This window comes from Vicia villosa, unplaced genomic scaffold, assembly GCF_029867415.1.
Source record: "Vicia villosa cultivar HV-30 ecotype Madison, WI unplaced genomic scaffold, Vvil1.0 ctg.001759F_1_1, whole genome shotgun sequence".
Lineage (NCBI taxonomy): Eukaryota > Viridiplantae > Streptophyta > Magnoliopsida > Fabales > Fabaceae > Vicia > Vicia villosa.
In genome coordinates, this window is record NW_026705719.1 from 228,352 (window position 1) to 247,371 (window position 19,020).

At 32.9% G+C, this 19,020-nt stretch overlaps 1 pseudogene; it reads right to left on the bottom strand.

The window, feature by feature from the left end:
- Positions 1 to 8,494: 8,494 nt before the first annotated feature.
- On the bottom strand, positions 8,495 to 10,979 carry LOC131636509 (uncharacterized; annotated as a pseudogene).
- Between the last annotated feature and the right edge of the window lie 8,041 nt (positions 10,980 to 19,020).

The window sequence follows — 19,020 nt, forward strand, 5'->3', positions numbered from 1 at the left end:
CATATAATTTAATAATAATATTTAAATTATTATATATTTTAAATTTAAAATTAGGAAATAGTTTATGTGCTTGGATAAGGTAGTGGTTTATGGGCTCATATTATATTTATAATTATTAAATTAAGATAATTTTATATATTTCAAAGAGATTTTAATTTTGGAAACAGTTTATGTATACATTCGATGAAAAGATTTTTACATAATTGTTAATTATGAATCATCAAATCATTACAACATTTAATTTAATTGAATATGAAACTGATTAAAAATAACTAAGTTGATGTTGAATTAAATTTATAGAGGACATCCTCATTTATCATGTATTAATGCATTTTAAATTAATTACACTTATGGTGGGGTGTATTTTGATTGATTTGATCGCATATGGGTATTATATTTTCTGCGATCATGGAATGGTTGAACCATGAAATAACATTTCCACAGTATAATTTGGAACATTGACTAGATAAATTAATTAACAGTATAATTTGGAACATTTATTAAAAAAAAATTAATTTAAATATAATTTATGTTACTTTATGACATAACTGTACAAACAAATTCTCAATTTTACATTTTTAATACTATTGATTTAATCTTAAAATATAAAAAATTTAATATATACATTTTAATAAACTATTTATGTTTTAAAGTATCAATAAATAATATAAATAAACTAAATTTATTTATTGATACTTACTTTTTAAAATTATGTAAAATAAATTAATTCATGTGTTTAAAGTAATCTTTATTTTAAAATAATAGTTTTATTAATAAAAAATTTTAAAAGTAATAATTTAATTAATAATGTTAAATAACTTTTTATTTTTAACATGCATCACATAACTCTGTTTGTCTACATTTTATTAGATTATAATTATTATCGGGAACATGGAGTTATTGACAAAATATTGAATATTATAGAGAACACGAAGTTACTGATAATATTTTTAAATATTAACAGAAACATTAAAATACTAATAATTTTTTTGAACATTTACGAGAACAAATTTGGAATATTAAGAGAATACAAAGTTATTGATCAAAATAATGAATAATAACGGGAACACGGACTTACTGATCAAAATAATAAATGTTAACGGGAATATGAAGTTACTGATCAAAATATTAAATATTAACGGGAACAAATTTGGAATATTAACAGGAATACACAATTACTGATCAAAATAATGAATATTAGCGAGAACATGAAGTTATTGATCAAAACATTGAATATTAACGGGAACATGAATTTATCGAATAAAATATTGAATATTAATGAAAACATGAAGTTACTGATCAAAATATTGTATATTAACCGGAACATGAAGTTATTGATCAAACTATTAAAATTTAATCACAATGAAGATGAAACTCTCAATTAGAAGAGGTTTCCCTTAGTGAGGGTATGCACTTAGCTTCTGCAGGTACGTTCGGGGTGTCTTTTTTGTGTATGCACTTAGCTTCTGCAAGTACGTTCGGGTTGTCTTTTTTGTGCCCCCAAAACGTAACACTTGCAGTTGCAGGAATTTTTATAGTGCAATGTGAGCTGAGTAGGGATGGCGAGACCGTGGCATTAAGTTTGAAATTTTGCCTTTTCTTTTATGTCCCAATTCCGTGTGTGCGGTTAGGTGGTTACAACAAACACACTTGGCTTGATGATATGTTATCAAGAGTTAAAATATATTCTCATGTAAGAGGCACACTTTAAATAAAGTAGGTACTTTGTTATGCATGGATGTTTAATTTCTATTTAGGCAATAAAGATGATGGTGGGCCAACCTCGCGGAGGACATATTTTCAATATTGACGGAGCAGGTTCAAATGGAAGACCAACTCCCAAGTATTTTTTGACATCATTGGACTGTTGCATAATAAGTTGGTTGAGTGCAACTTCCTGGCTACACTTTTAGATTGTTGCTATTAATTAACTTCTTCTAGGACTGACAGCCAAAATAACATGCCATATTGATCATCTTGTGGATCTTTGGTTAACCGTGTTGTGGTCATTTGCGGTCCAATTGATTTAACTCCCATTTTGATTAAAGTCATAGATTAAGTTCTTTTTTAAGTTTAATAATTGCTTATATTCTTTACTAATAGCCTGAGAGTTCAATTATCTCGTTTGATTCATTGCATGTGATTATTTGTATCGGAAATTTATGATCAATCAAGTTTTATTATATCTATCGGGATTAGTGAGGAGAGGGAAAAAATGGTGAAATCACAATAGTATGATAGATTTTCGAAAGATTTTGCAATGGAGGTGCAGCAGCAATCATATCGAATAGTGCAGTATCGCCGATTAAGAGAGTGAAGCTTCTATTATAAAACCAAAGTGAAATGATCAAAAGATACTGTAATTTCAAATTTGCTTTCTTATCCTCTACATTATACTTTACAAAGGTGATGTTCATATTCTTCTATTTGGATATTACATCTATCAGTGATCACCTACATTTTAGATGATGTTATAATCTTAGATAGTTACAATTCGTTTGGCGATAGGTACTTCAGCTGCGAAACATATATTGACAAAATTCTATGTTTCAGCGTGTTGCTTTGTCTACTTCTGCTAATATGTGTAAGAAGCTTCCTTCAGACGCAACTGATTTTGTAATGGAGGTTGTTCCTCTTCTGACGAACCTACTCCAGTACCATGATTCCAAGGTAAGTATGTGTTTTGTTATCCTCAAGAATTTTCATGTGACAAACACTGTATTTTTCCCTACAACATCCATAGTTTTAGTGAATGGAAGAAAAAGTACTAATGGTTTGTGGAGAATATAGCAGTATGTTAACTTTGTTATCCTTTCTAATTAGTAAGAGCAGTGCAGATTGAAAACATCTTTTCTCTGACATTTGTATCGAGATGTATTTTTTAATAACGTTTGTATCTTGATCTTTATAGTGAAAGTGTTGGATTAGGGTGATGGTGGTGTCGCCGCTGCTGCTGAAACTTTCGCTTTACGCTCATCTTTTAGCAGGAAGTTGTTGTTTGGCACAAAATTGACCATCCAAAGGTTACAAAGGTAATGACTTCGTCTTTTGAATCTCATTTATTGAAATTAATGACTACTACATGATTACAACATTTCGTATCGATGAATCGTGAATAACTTTTCGGATTAGTGACTGTTTTGTATTTATTTGTGCAGCAGTTTGTCGGGGAACAATCTATGAGCTGTCATTCAGATGTTTGTTGTTCAATGAATGTAATATGTAGTTCTTGACATTAACATATGTTTGTAAATCATAAGATATGACAGTAACATGTCTATCAAGAATTTCCTTCCCAGAAACAAGACCACTCTCATTTCAATTTCGAATGATAAGGATCTACAACGAATGGTTAAGTTTCATTACGATTCGAGTACTATCGAAATCTACGTCTTTGTTGAAGAGGTACTGGCCCTTGAGGTCTCTACCATTCCTTCTAGTAAGTAGTTCTTTGTTTCTATGATGATGTAGGTAATTGATATTTCATGGGGATTTTCTAGAATTTGATTTTGATTTTGATTTTTGTGTTTTAGGTCAAGTATAACAACTTTGTCTAAAACATTGTTACCGTTCAATACTATTATGAATCATGACGCTGATTATGCTCTTCTTGTTTCTTCTCATAATACCATTCGAATTGATGTGGATATGGAGATACCTCTTTTGAGTCTTTCGTCAAATGAGGAGAAGCTGGCTAAAGGGCACAACAGTGGCAAAATACTATTACTGGTGTAGGTCAAAGGTTTAACAGTGTATATGAGTTTCGAGAGACGTTGCGTAAATATGCTATTGCTCATTAATTTGCATTCAAATATAAAAAGAATGATAGTCATCGTGTGACTGTTAAATGTAAAGGAGAAGGTTGCCCTGAGAGAATTCAAGCGCCGAGGCTGTCAAGTACTTAGTTGATATACGTTGATAACTAATAATCATCTCGGAGTGGAATAGAAAAACTAACAAGACCATGTCAGACTGTGTTCCGTCACAGATAGTTGGCTTAACCAGGACAACCATGATAATTGGATTGAATTCAGAATGACGTTGTTCTGATGGTCGCTCCGGCTGCGTGAGCCATATATTGTTTACAATACTATTCCTTATACATTGCTTGCTTGGACTGTGATTGAGTAGTGAATGTATTGTCTTTGGCTCTGTTTTGTATTGTCTTTCACAAAGTTTATATACAGCACTCGGTTTCTGTAGTGCTGGCTTAGGCCTTTTTGAGCAGGTTATATTGTCTATTTCAGAAACTTTTGAGAAGGTGCACTTAAAGCCTTGCATTGATCAGGCCAGGGATCATTTGCATCTAAAAGAAAACCCTTCACAAACTTTGCGACCAGCTAAGACTCGTGAAAACAGAGGTAATTTTCTTTTACTATCTTGATGTGCCATATGTAGTTTTTCATGTTGATGACTTTTGTGGTTTTGAAATTTTTAAATACTTTTCTTTTTATACCTTTGTGTTTATCACGTTTAATGTTGATTCAATATACCTATTTGAGGGGCACCTTACGGTAGATCAAGAACCACCACAGCCTGAATGGTTGGTGCAGGAAAATCTCTTGACAACAGTTGCTACACAATTTGAAGCTGAATCCCCTCAAGGTTTAGCAACAAATGAAGCCACGCCAGAAAATGTTGCTAGCGTGCTTGAAATGATTAGAAATGCTAATGATTGCGAATCAATGTAATGTAATGTAATATATAGTGGAAGTTGAGACCATTGGACTCATATAATTTAATAATAATATTTAAATTATTATATATTTTAAATTTAAAATTAGGAAATAGTTTATGTGCTTGGATAAGGTAGTGGTTTATGGGCTCATATTATATTTATAATTATTAAATTAAGATAATTTTATATATTTCAAAGAGATTTTAATTTTGGAAACAGTTTATGTATACATTCGATGAAAAGATTTTTACATAATTGTTAATTATGAATCATCAAATCATTACAACATTTAATTTAATTGAATATGAAACTGATTAAAAATAACTAAGTTGATGTTGAATTAAATTTATAGAGGACATCCTCATTTATCATGTATTAATGCATTTTAAATTAATTACACTTATGGTGGGGTGTATTTTGATTGATTTGATCGCATATGGGTATTATATTTTCTGCGATCATGGAATGGTTGAACCATGAAATAACATTTCCACAGTATAATTTGGAACATTGACTAGATAAATTAATTAACAGTATAATTTGGAACATTTATTAAAAAAAAATTAATTTAAATATAATTTATGTTACTTTATGACATAACTGTACAAACAAATTCTCAATTTTACATTTTTAATACTATTGATTTAATCTTAAAATATAAAAAATTTAATATATACATTTTAATAAACTATTTATGTTTTAAAGTATCAATAAATAATATAAATAAACTAAATTTATTTATTGATACTTACTTTTTAAAATTATGTAAAATAAATTAATTCATGTGTTTAAAGTAATCTTTATTTTAAAATAATAGTTTTATTAATAAAAAATTTTAAAAGTAATAATTTAATTAATAATGTTAAATAACTTTTTATTTTTAACATGCATCACATAACTCTGTTTGTCTACATTTTATTAGATTATAATTATTATCGGGAACATGGAGTTATTGACAAAATATTGAATATTATAGAGAACACGAAGTTACTGATAATATTTTTAAATATTAACAGAAACATTAAGTTACTAATAATTTTTTTGAACATTTACGAGAACAAATTTGGAATATTAAGAGAATACAAAGTTATTGATCAAAATAATGAATAATAACGGGAACACGGACTTACTGATCAAAATAATAAATGTTAACGGGAATATGAAGTTACTGATCAAAATATTAAATATTAACGGGAACAAATTTGGAATATTAACAGGAATACACAATTACTGATCAAAATAATGAATATTAGCGAGAACATGAAGTTATTGATCAAAACATTGAATATTAACGGGAACATGAATTTATCGAATAAAATATTGAATATTAATGAAAACATGAAGTTACTGATCAAAATATTGTATATTAACCGGAACATGAAGTTATTGATCAAACTATTAAATATTAAGGGGGACATGGAGTTATTAATTAAAATATTCAATATTAACGGAAACCGATGTTAGTAAGTTGAAAGTAAATGTGAATAAGTTTATTGCATTGGACAATCGACATTGTGTTGTATGGCTCTGGCTAATATGCATAAGGATTTTACTTATGCACCATGCATAAGCCTACATAAGCCATTGGATCATGTTTTTAATCCAGTATTATGTATTGAGTATTGAGTATTGAGTATTGAGTGGTGAGTATTGAGTATTGAGTAATAACAATTAATTTGATCCAATGATCGAAGGGTCCATAATAATCTATGCCTGGTGCATAGATTTTTATCTATGCACGGTAACTGCACCCGTGTTGTATGTTCTTTATGGAGTTCACATTTTATTCTACTATTGGCAAAACATTAATAATTTAAGTCAAATAATTAATCTTTCCAATTTTTATTGCATACTAATAAAACAACATATAAACTGAATTTTCTTAATTACTTTTTATTTTCAATATTTAATTTTTTTAATATTAGTATTTTTATAACTTTTTCAATTTTAACCCAATTTTAATCTTTTACTAATACCTTTTACTGATAAGTTTTTTGAATATTAACGGGAACAAATTTGAAATATTAACGGGAACATGAAGTTATTGATCAAAATAATTAATATTAACAAGAAAACGAACTTACTAATAAAAATAATGAATATTTACGGGAATACGAAGTTACTGATCAAAATATTAAAGATTTACTGGAAAAATTTTGGAATATTTACGGGAATACGGAGCTACTGATCAAAATAATGAATATTAGCGGAAACATGAAGTTACTGATAAAAATATTGACTATTAACGGGAACCTGAAGTTACTGAATAAAATATTCAATATTAACGAGAATATGAGTTACTGATCAAAATATTGAATATTAACGAGAACATGAAGTTACTAATCGAAATATTGAATATTAAGGGGAAAATAATGTTTATTAATCAATATATCCCAAACTTTGTCCAAACCTATTGAAAAATGTTTCTATATTTTACACATTTGTTTTTAGGACATTTACTTATAAAATAATATCTATATAGAACAAAATAACATTTTCCCTATCATATTTTATTTCCCTCAATCACAATGCGCGAAAACGACGGGTACCCATGCAAATGCACGGGTAATACACTAGTCATATAATAATAATAAGAGTTATTTGTCGTGTAATAGTTGTGCATCACGAAGAAGAGAAGTTCGTTGTTTATGTGACCTTGATTCACCTGTCACTACTTCGTGGACTACTGTAAATCTTTGGAGGAGGTTTAATGGGTGTGTGTTATACAAGGTAAATGCAATCTCAATTTATTTGTATTTGAATGTGCTGTAGGGAATCTGGGTGCATGTTAAACAATATTGCAGGGAAGAAATGGATGCAATTTGTTCAATTGTTATGATGAAGAAATGTTTGTTCGTGCAAAAAAGGTTATTTTATCACTAATGAAGACAATTGATGAACTTGAGAAGAAGGATAATATAAAGCCGAACCAAGACGAGGATTTGAAAAAATGTTAGAATCTGACGGTAGAGGATATTTACTATAGATAGTGAGTTTATTCATCTGACAGTATTCAATGCATAGATGCATACCACCATCTTTCTTTTACACTAAAAAGAAGAGAGCACCCCATGAAGATGCACTTGGTAGAATAAGTACGTTGTGAACATATGTGCTAATGGATTCTTTAATTCTCTTAGCTCAATCGGAGACATATTGTACAATGCAATGGAAATGGAGTAGTTCCCGCAACTAGATATATGGATAAATCCACTTCTCTCATGATATAATGATGTGGCATCCTCCGAAAAATATATTAGGAAATTCACACACTACCGAAACAAGCGTGGTATCCTTTTTCTCATTTGAATCCAATATGAGAATCAAGAGAAAATCTTAATCTTTTTCAAAACCAATATTGATCATATTTACTGTGCCTTTCAAGAGTGTAGATATTATGTCATCTAGAATAGCTTCTTCCACTGGTGTGAAAATAAGCCAATATATACAATAGCCCTTTTGAAAATTTATATCAAGTATGTCTAAGCCTTTTTTTTCCTCCTTATCTTTAACTAACTCTTTAATTTACCTTAATTGTTGGATGAATAATATTATTGGAGTTGGTGTATAAGAGTGTATAAGATGTATAATGACTAGTGTTAGATTAAAGAAGGTTTTTTGGGCCGAGGCTGTTTCAACAGCAACATATATGATAAACAAATATCCTTCGACTACGTTAGATATGAAGCAGTGGCGGAGCCAGAAATATTATGTAGCCTGGGCAAAAAATTTTACTGAACTTTACATGTGACAATATATAAATAGTCATAAAGTGTGCTACATAAAAGAGATGAAACTTAACATGCGAATAGTGTGCTAAATAAAATTAAGAGGTAAATGCCCTCTCCGAGACTTCTTTGCGGTGAATGTTCGAATAATATCAACATCTTTAAGTGTCTTGAATATCTCCCGCTCGGTGTAACATATCATCAAGTCATTGAACCACACATCGTTGATCTTGTTGCGCAAATTAGACTTGATAATCTTCATTGCTGAAAAAGCTCTTTCAACGGATGCTGTCGACACCGGCAATATCAAAGCCAACTCAATGAGCTTGTAGACCAATGGAAATACCAAATGTTTCTCAGTTTGAACCATCTTCATAGCCAAACTTTGAACATCTTCACAAGAAGTAAAGGAAGCATGCCTTTTCACTTGATGTACATAAGTCTCAAGTTGCTCCCTTATTGTTCCACGGTCATCATCAGAAAAGTCTACATGATAAATATTAGCAAGACGAGCAAGCTTATCAACATCAAACTTGGAAAAAGAGTTCTTGGGGTCAAGACATGAGAAGCAATCCAGCACAACGTTACTTCCTTCACAAAACCGGTGATCCATCTCAACACATATTTTGTCAATAGCAACATAAAAAATCTCTGCGCGGTAATGGTGAAGATTAGTGACAGTCCTCCCTTCTCTTCTTGAACGTCCCCGAACCGGTATTTCTTCATCCATATTTGGCACCGGAATACTTTGAGCAAAACAAAATTCTTGGACATCAATAAATAAATCATCCCAACCACTCTCTCTCAATGTAGCCAACCGAGCTTTAACATCATCAACTAATTCCATAGCGAGCACAATATTAAGATCTTTTGTTTGCAAGATTTTTGAAAGTTCATTTGTGATACCAAACAACTTTAACATAAACTTCAAAATGAAAGCAAATTTAAAGCTCTCCATTTTTTCTATCAAACCCGCCGCTTAGGATGGTCCACGTCCATCTTCATCAACAATACTAAGCACCTCTAACACGGAGGACCACATCTGATCCAAACGAATCAAGGTAGTATAATGTGAACCCCATCTAGTATCTCCGGGTCTAGCAAGACTAGATGATTGGTGCAAGCACTTTCCTTGAGATATCTCACCACTCTCAAGTCTATTCAAAATTTCTCGATGTTGTGCCTCCTTCAAAGCATCATTTCTCTTGCAAGATGCACTTGTTGTGGTTACAATCAAGGAGATGTACTCAAAGAAATCATGAATAGATGAGCAACTACTAGCAACAGACACAACCACCAATTGCAAACGGTGAGCATAACAATGGACATAGAAAGCATAAGGGTTTTCATCTAGAATCTTTCTTTGTAAACCATTAAACTCACCTCTCATATTTGAAGCCCCATCATATCCTTGCCCTCGTATCCTTGAAATAGATAACATGTAGTGATCGAGAATACCATAAAGAGCATCCTTTAGTGCCTCAGATGTAGTATATTTTACATGATGTAGAGCAATAAATCGTTCCACAACTTTCCCTTTGTCGTTCAAGAACCTAGAAAGATAAATAAAAATTCAAATGTATTCATCTATGTTATATTTGAATGAAATTTAAAAGTTTAAGTTAATAATTGTAGTAGTTTCAATAACAAACTCATTGTACTAAACTCAACATAACCGCCATTTGTTCTTTGACAGATATATCACGTGACTCATCAATAAGCACAGAGAATTGTCTATCACCAAGCTCTTCCATAATCACCTTGGTAACTTCATGTGCACAAGACATTGCAAGCTCCTTTTGAATGTCACTGGAAGTCATTGTGCAATTTTTTGGACCACGATCAAAAGCATCTCTTACTTTTTCATCATTAGATTTTACCCAATCCACCATCTCTCTAAAATTTCCCTTGTTTAGAGAAGTAAAGCTTTCATCATGGCCACGGAAAGCAATGCCTTGTGCCATGAGATATCTAGTACAATCTAAAGAACAAGTCAAACAGATCTTATACAATTCTTCTGATTCCCTAGTTGCTCTAGCAAAGATACTTGTCACACTTTGTCTTTGATTATTATAATCATCATAGTGCTTCATACATGAGTTTTGCTTACTATCATGACTACCAATATGATCTTTAAAGGCTTTAGATGCATGCTTCCAATCTTTAAATCCGTCTTTGTTGAAGACTTCATAGCCAAAGTGTTCGGCCCTCCCAGGAGGCTTAAAGAGAAAGCAATAGAAACAATAAGTTGCATCCTTTGACTCACTGTATTCAATCCATGTATAACTCTTATACCAAGCTTTACAAAATGCTCTTGAAGACTTCCCAAATTGAGTACAAGGAAATCTTGCTAAATCTGGTTGCGTTGGACCCTTCAATATATATGCCCTCCTCACTTGGTCTTGAATACCAGGAGCATACTCGTGAATTTGTTTCCTACATCCTGGATCACGCACAATCTCATTTGGATTAAACTCGTTGGCCACATTAGGGGGTGTTTCTTCTACTTCGGCTTCCGATTGCTTAACATTCACATTCTCAATACTTGTTCTAGGAACTAAAAACCTCCCCATCTCTGAAATTTAATGATTCAGTGAAAAGAATTTTTAGATAAACAATTTGTAACACACAAATAGACAAGACCGACTAATTAAATAAAATAAATAGATCTTAACAAAAAAATTAAAAGAGAATTTTACTATTATGAATGACCTATTAAATTAACCAAAATCTTTGAAAGAATTAAAATATAAGTATTATATTCTAAAAAAGAATTAAACTATTTTACTATGATATAAAAAATATATAATAAGTTAATAATAATTTTAAATTGTCTTATGAGTTCAATGAACAAACAATTTAAAAATAATAAAAATTTAAACTTATAATTCATTTGCAGTACATCTAAAGAACATCCTATATTGCAATTGTAATTATAATTTGCGGTACGGTGTAACTATCTAAAGAACCTATATTGCAATTGCACAACCTACTGTGTGTAACTATCTAAAGAACCTATATTGCAATTGAACAATCTACTGTGTGTAACTATCTAAAGAATAAAAGTTTAATAAAGTATGAATAACCTATATAATATATATAATATAATAATAGATTTATTATAATAAGAAAAAAAATAATAGAAAGACATTACCTGTTCCTGCTAGTTGCTGCAAACGTGCTCCTGCTGTCTTGGTTGCTGTTTGAATTGAAACGGTGAAGTGACGTAGAGGGGAGAGAGAAATATGAACAGTCAGATAAAGAGAGGAGCAGGCTGTACTGAATAGTTTTTTTTTTAATTTTTATTCTAAGTCTTAAATAATTAATTGGGTTGGGTCTGTTTGGCCAATTGGGTATTCATATATTTTAATTTTTACACCCTTATTTTTACTGATTTTGCCCTTGGATCCATTTAAAAATTGGCTATTAAATTAGGGAAAATACAAAGAAAATAGGGGTTGAGCCCGGGCGCGTGTCCGGGCTCGCTGGGCTATAGAACCGCCCCTGATATGAAGACACCTGAAGAAGTTTGGTCGGGACATCCACCAAATCTCTTCACATGCTTTAAAGTATTTGCATCTGCAATAATGACATAATCAATACTTGAAGAATTAAATTTGTTGAGGCAATGGCAGCTTTCTTCCTCAACACTTTAAAGTACTATGCTTTGTTCCAAAAGGTGGTTGTGTTTGGTCATAATCTACCAATTATTATGTAGTTTGCAATTTTGTATTTCCTTTGCTGGATTCTAAGTCGAATCAACATTGCAAGTTCTTGCTCTCTCATGATGTAGTTTGCAATTTTGTATTTCCTTGGAAATTAGATGTAGTATGTTGTTTCATGCTCTAGTTAATTCTAATTTCTAGTTAATGGATAAATATATCTGAAATTTTGTTGTATTATCACATGTTGAATTATCACAAAATCATTTTTTAAGTCACATTATGACAATTTCAAATCGTTGTATATATAGATATCTATGTTGTATTATATATATATATATATATATATATATATATATATATATATATATATATATATATATATATATATATATATATATATATATATTTATATATTTTAATTTCTTCTCTATGAAAATTAATTATATAAAAGTTATTTACATTTTTTTAAGGAAAATTTTATTTCAATGGTAATTATATTTTTACTAAAGAAACTTTTTTTCATATTATATAAAAATTAATTTTGGTAATCAGATTTTTTAACGAAACTTTTATTTCATTTTTATATTTAAATAAGTTATTTTTTAAACATAAAAATTTGTAAAATAGATGAAATAAAAGGGAAATAGAAAAATAGAATTACGCCTGAGCAAAAATTATTTTAAAATTATCTCCTTAATCATAAATACTGATTAACAAAATTATATTTAAAATTGATTTTCATATTAAAGAATTGAGAAAGTAACTATTACTTTATGAGTTTCAGTCATTTTAAAATTTTATAACCAACAAATTTTATTTGGCTTTGAACTTAGTTTGGCTCTAAGCAAATGGGTAAGAGGTTTCACCGGGAATAAGTCCTCTTGGGTGGATGTGCCCTATTTTTGTTCTAAGGCTTTTTGAAGATGTTTCACCAGGAATAATTCATCTTAGGGCTGTATACAGTTTATATTTGACACGAATTGAAAGTTGTAAAGCCTAACCTGGATGAAGAGAAGGCCTTTGAAAGATGTATGTACAAAGCCTTACCATCAGCTTGGTTGTTTACTGGTATCAGTATTAAAAAGAAAAAGTGTTTTGGGACTTAGACTCGAGGAGAGGCCCATGTGAAATTGATTTGAAATTGAAGTTGTTTTGAAAACAGATTGATAGTTGATTGAAAACAGTTGAATTTGTTTATTGTGAACAATTTTGAAATTGTTTATTGAAAACAGAAGAAGTGAAGATGGACACTAGGTCACAGATATATGAAGAGTTTCGTCGGGAATAATGCCCTTCAATACCGAGAAGAAAGTTTTGAAAAACAGGTGAGGAGTTTATTGTTTAAAAAGAAATGTTTGGAAAATGAAAAGGAAAAAGGGACGAGACTTACTCTCTATTAGAGGCCGAAAAGATTTATTGTGTTTTGAAAACTGTATTTTCAAAAAGGTGTTGGGTCTTACACTCTTTAATATTCAAGAGGCCCAAAAGATTGATTTAAAATGGACAAGGTTTGATCACAAAATATTCACAAAGTGATTAGGTTGGAAAAATCTAAAGAAAACTATATTTTAAAATACTTAAAAATACACCATTTTAAACCTAACAAAAATATATCAAATAAATAATATTTTTTGTGATTTTTTTAGTTTTTCATAAAATAGGTATGATAAATGAAAAGTGTGTGAAAAATCAAGTGAAACTGATTAATTTTGATAGGTGAAATGATTAAGTGAAGTTGTAAAGAAAAATGAAGAAAAATATCACAAATGGTTGGTTTTGTTGGTAGTAAGGTTTGAACCCTCTCCCCCAGGGGGGAGCCGACATAAATCAAGTCATTTGGGCTACATCCCCACTGCACTAAGGGAATGAAAATCAATTGAGATATGAGAAGAAATGGGCTAAAATGCACTTTGGAAAATATAAAATAAAAGCTCTGAGGGGGATCGAACCCCAGACCTTGGGCATGAGAGTTCTAAAGGCGCGCTGGTGACAAAGTGAGCTAACGATACATTCGAGTTATAACACGCACACCATTCAAAATATTATAAACTTGCTTCTGAAAATTTGAAAATGGCACGCGAACACCATCTCCATTTTCAACCTCTCATCACTCAAATTCTGGATTTTCTAACTTTCTTAATTCTCAACCAAATCAAATGATTCAAACATCAAACTTGCTCGTTTTTGGACGAGGAATATGATCATTGGCTCAGAAATTATTTATTCTGGAGTGTATCTAAAGAATTTCAGTATAAACACTACGAACACATAAACCCTAAATTTAAAATTAAATGATGCATACGATGAATAAATGAATGATGATAGAGGGTTTTTCATCCTCTGATGATGTTGAACAGACTGGTATAGAGCTATAACAAAATAGATGCAAGAATCATAGATGTAGAGTTTGAAAAAATACCTCTGAAACTAAAGGTCGATTGTAACACCCCGTTAATTCTTGTTTATTAATTTAATTATTTTTATTAATTAAATTATTAGAATTAATAATTTTTGGGAACTATTTGGAAAAATGATGAAATATTGGTATTGGGCCTAGAGTGGTGGTTAGCAGAAGGGGGGTGCTAACTAAGCAAGCCTAATAAGATATTTTATTTTATTTTCATAAAATAAAGGGAATTGGGAAAAGAGGAAGTAGAAGCAAAAGAGACAGAGTCTGAGAACTGAAGAACACGTGAAAGGGAGAAGAGCCAAAGGAGAAGCAGAACTTCAAAGATTCGACTCTGAGGTAAGGGGGGATTCTTCGGGTTAATAATCCTTTATGCGATTGTCCGTTAATACTCATGGTATATGCTATTAATAATTGTATAAAACTTGTCTGAAATATGTGATGATGTGAAAATTGATGGTATTTGTGTGCTATGTTCGTATGTACCTGAAATTGGGGAAATGGGATAGGGTAAATGCTGTCAAAATGATGATTTTGGCTGTGCAGGTACGCAGGAACCGGTTCCCATGTGGGACGAACCGGTTCCCCATCATAAAAACAGAGGTGTGTGGATTCTGGGTTGCTGGGAACCGGTTCCCATGTAGGGACAACCCGGTTCCCCATAGTAAAAACCAGAAGTGTGTTTTGGAAAGCAGCCAGGAACTGGTTCCCATGTAGGGACGAACCGGGTTCTGCTGCAATTTTTCTAAAAATGTTTTATCTTTAAAATCCCATAATTTTTGATCCGAGTATCCGATTTATGTGCCGTTTGGAGCACTGCGAAGCTGAGTTATTGGCCTATACGTTGAATAGGTGGTGGCGACGTAAAGTCCAAGTTTCATACCCTGTTTGTTTTATTTATTGGGTGATGTTTTACATGTATGCGTGTGAGATATTTGTATGAATGCTAAAACTTATGCATGCTTATCGGTGATGATTTGGTGATGATAATGAGACGATGTGATACATCGGATTGGTGATGTTGTAAGCATGTTATATGTTGCATTCATTAGCATACATTTTTGGTGATGGATCCCGGTGATGAAAGTGGATCAAAATGGTGGGCATAATTCCCATTGTGTGGAATTTGTGCTGGTTAAACTGTATCTTGGTGATGAAAAAGATCGGTTGGATGGGTTTATCCCATGTATGGTACCACATGCATTAGTGTCATTCCATTCATTGCATTATATTCTGATATGATTGAATGATTGTGTGGTGTATTGGAATATGCTTATGTACTGATGTTTGCTTGTTATAATAATTTCCGAATTTACATGTATGTTTGAATGGATGACAATTTCTATGAGATTTTATTGCTTATGACTGTATAATGTTTATTAATTCGAATGAAACTCACCCTTACTTTGATGATTTCAGATTAAGGATGTAGCGGCATCTTGATTGGGTGAAGATAGCTTGTAGGCTAGCCCGTAGTTCGTGTCGAGTCATGCTCTGATTGTAACACTGGGATTGACTAGTCTTAGCGTTACTTGATATACATTGTTTACATTTTGGTTATGGATTTATGTATTGAGTATTTGTGTGGATATGTTTTCTAATTCTGTTGAATTAAGTTCCGCTGTGCTAAACACATGATTGATATTGGTTAAATTCAAATAAAGCATGACAATCGACTTGGTATTTTTATGTATTTTAATAATTGTAGCATCCTTGATGTGTTATTACTCTGATTATATTTTATTTTCCGCGGGGGTTTAGAAGGGTGTTACAATAGTGGTATCAGAGCATAGTCGGTCGTTAGAGTCAGAGTCTTAGTGTCAGTATTCCCTTGTATGCGACTAGTGTAAGGTAAACACTGTCGATACTTTTATTCTGATGAGCTTGTTTTGTGATTTAGCAGAACAATGGCTGGAAGAGGTGGAAGGAATGATGACGCTATTGCAGAGGCTCTGGGCATGATCGCCGGTGTACTGGGAGGAAATGCTAATGGGGCTATGATTGGTGCTGACAGGCAGTTGAACAGCTTTCTGAGGAACAACCATCCACTGTTCGAAGGCACCCATGACCCTGATGGTGCTCAGAAATGGTTGAAGGAGATCGAGAGGATCTTCCGAGTGATCGATTATGCGGAAAATCTGAAGGTGAGGTACGGTACTCACATGCTATCAGAAGAAGCTGATGACTGGTGGGTTACTACTAAGACGAAATTGGATTCAGATGGGATTGCGATTACTTGGGCCATATTCAAGAGAGAATTTCTGAGGAAGTACTTTCCTGAAGATGTTCGGGGAAGGAAGGAAATTGAGTTCTTGGAGCTGACACAGGGTAGTATGACAGTGCCTGAATATGCTTCCAAATTTGTGGAATTGGCTAAGTACTACACACACTACACCAGCGATGCAGCCGGGGAATTATCTAAGTGTATCAAGTTTGAGAATGGTCTTCGTGATGAGATCAAACAGGGCATCAGGTATCAAAGGATTCGCCGATTTGCTGATTTAGTGGACTGTAGCAGGATTTTTGAGGAAGATAGTATAAGGCTGTAATCATCTCACTCTCGCGAGTTAGTTGATAAGAAGGGTAAGAAGCCTATGGACAGAGGTAAACCATGTGGTAGAGGAAACCCAAGAGCTGGTGATTGGAAAAGGCCTAGTGGGAGAGATTTTGGTGCTCCCTTTAGGTGCTTCAACTGCGGTGAACCAGGACATAAGAGGAATGAGTGCAAGAAAGAAGAGAAGAAGTGCTTTAAGTGTGGCAAAGTAGGCCATGTTGCTCCCGACTGTAAAATGAGAACTGTGACTTGCTATAACTGTGGCGAAGAGGGTCATATCAGTACACAGTGCACCAAGCCGAAGAAGAACCAGTCTGGGGGAAAAGTCTTTGCTTTGTCTGGATCAGAAACTACTCCGGAGGATAGACTGATTAAAGGTACGTGTTTCATACATAACACACCTTTAATTGCGATTATTGATACTGGTGCAACTCACTCGTTTATTTAATTGGATTGTGCTAAGAGGCTGAATTTAGAGATATCAAAGATTAATGGAAGTATGGTTATTGACACTCCTGCGTCGGGTTCAGTGACCACTTCATCTGCATGTTTGAACTGTCCTATTGATATATTTGGTAGGAAGTTTGGAATGGAGTTAGTGTGCCTTCCACTTGAACAACTTGACATTATTCTGGGGATGAACTGGTTGCAATTTAACCGAGTTCATATCAATTGTTTTACGAAGGCGGTCATCTTTCCTGAAGAGGTTAGTGTCGAAGAGTTGGCAATGACTGCAAGACAAGTGGGTGAAACGATTCAAGACGGGGCATCCGTGTTTATGCTTTTTGCGTCGATGGAAATGAAAGGAAGAGTAGTGAGTAATGAATTACCAGTGGTACGAGAATTTCCAGAAGTTTTTCCAGAAGATGTTAGAGAGCTACCACCTGAAAGGGAAGTAGAGTTTGCTATTGAATTAGTTCCTAGAACCAGTCCTGTGTCGATGGCGCCTTATAGAATGTCAGCATCTGAATTGACTGAATTGAAGAGTCAACTAGAAGAATTGTTGGAGAAAGAGTTCATCCGTCCGAGTGTATCACCGTGGGGTGCACCGGTGTTATTGGTAAAGAAGAAGGAAGGATCTATGAGGTTGTGTGTAGACTACAGACAACTGAGTAAAGTTACTATCAAGAATCGGTATCCATTGCGGAGGATTGATGATTTGATGGATCAGTTGGTCGGAGCTAGTATATTCAGTAAAATTGATTTGAGGTCTAGGTATCATCAGATTCGTGTGAAGACGGACGATATTCAGAAGACTGTGTTCAGAACGAGGTATGGTCATTATGAATACACCGTGATGCCGTTTGGAGTTACTAACGCACCTGGTGTTTTCATGGAATACATGAATAGGATTTTTCATCCTTATCTTGACAGATTCATCGTGGTGTTCATTGATGACATTCTAATATATTCCAAAAGGGAAGAAGAACATGCAAAGCATCTCAGAATTGTGCTGGGAGTGTTGAAAGAGAAGAAGTTTTATGCCAAACTGTCGAAATGTGATTTCTGGTTAAGTGAAGTGAGTTTCCTTGGCCATGTAATTTCCAAGAACGGTATTGCCGTAGATCCAGCAAAGGTAGAAGTTATGTCTCAGTGGGAAGCTCCGAAGTCCGTTACTGAAATTCGTAGCTTTCTGGGTCTTGCAGGTTACTATCGGAAGTTCATAGAAGGATTTTCAAAGTTAGCTCTACCATTGACGAAGTTGACTAGGAAGGGTCAAGCGTTCGTTTGGGACTCGAAGTGTGAAGAAGGATTCCAAGAATTGAAGAAGAGGCTTACTAGTGCTCCTATTTTAATTTTGCTGAATCCGGCATAATCTTTTGTTGTGTATTGTGACGCTTCTTTGATGGGACTTGGAGGTGTACTAATGCAGAACCAACAGGTAGTCGCTTATGCGTCGCGACAACTTAAAGTGCATGAGAAGAATTACCCGACTCATGACTTAGAGTTGGCAGCAGTGGTGTTTGTGTTGAAATTATGGAGACATT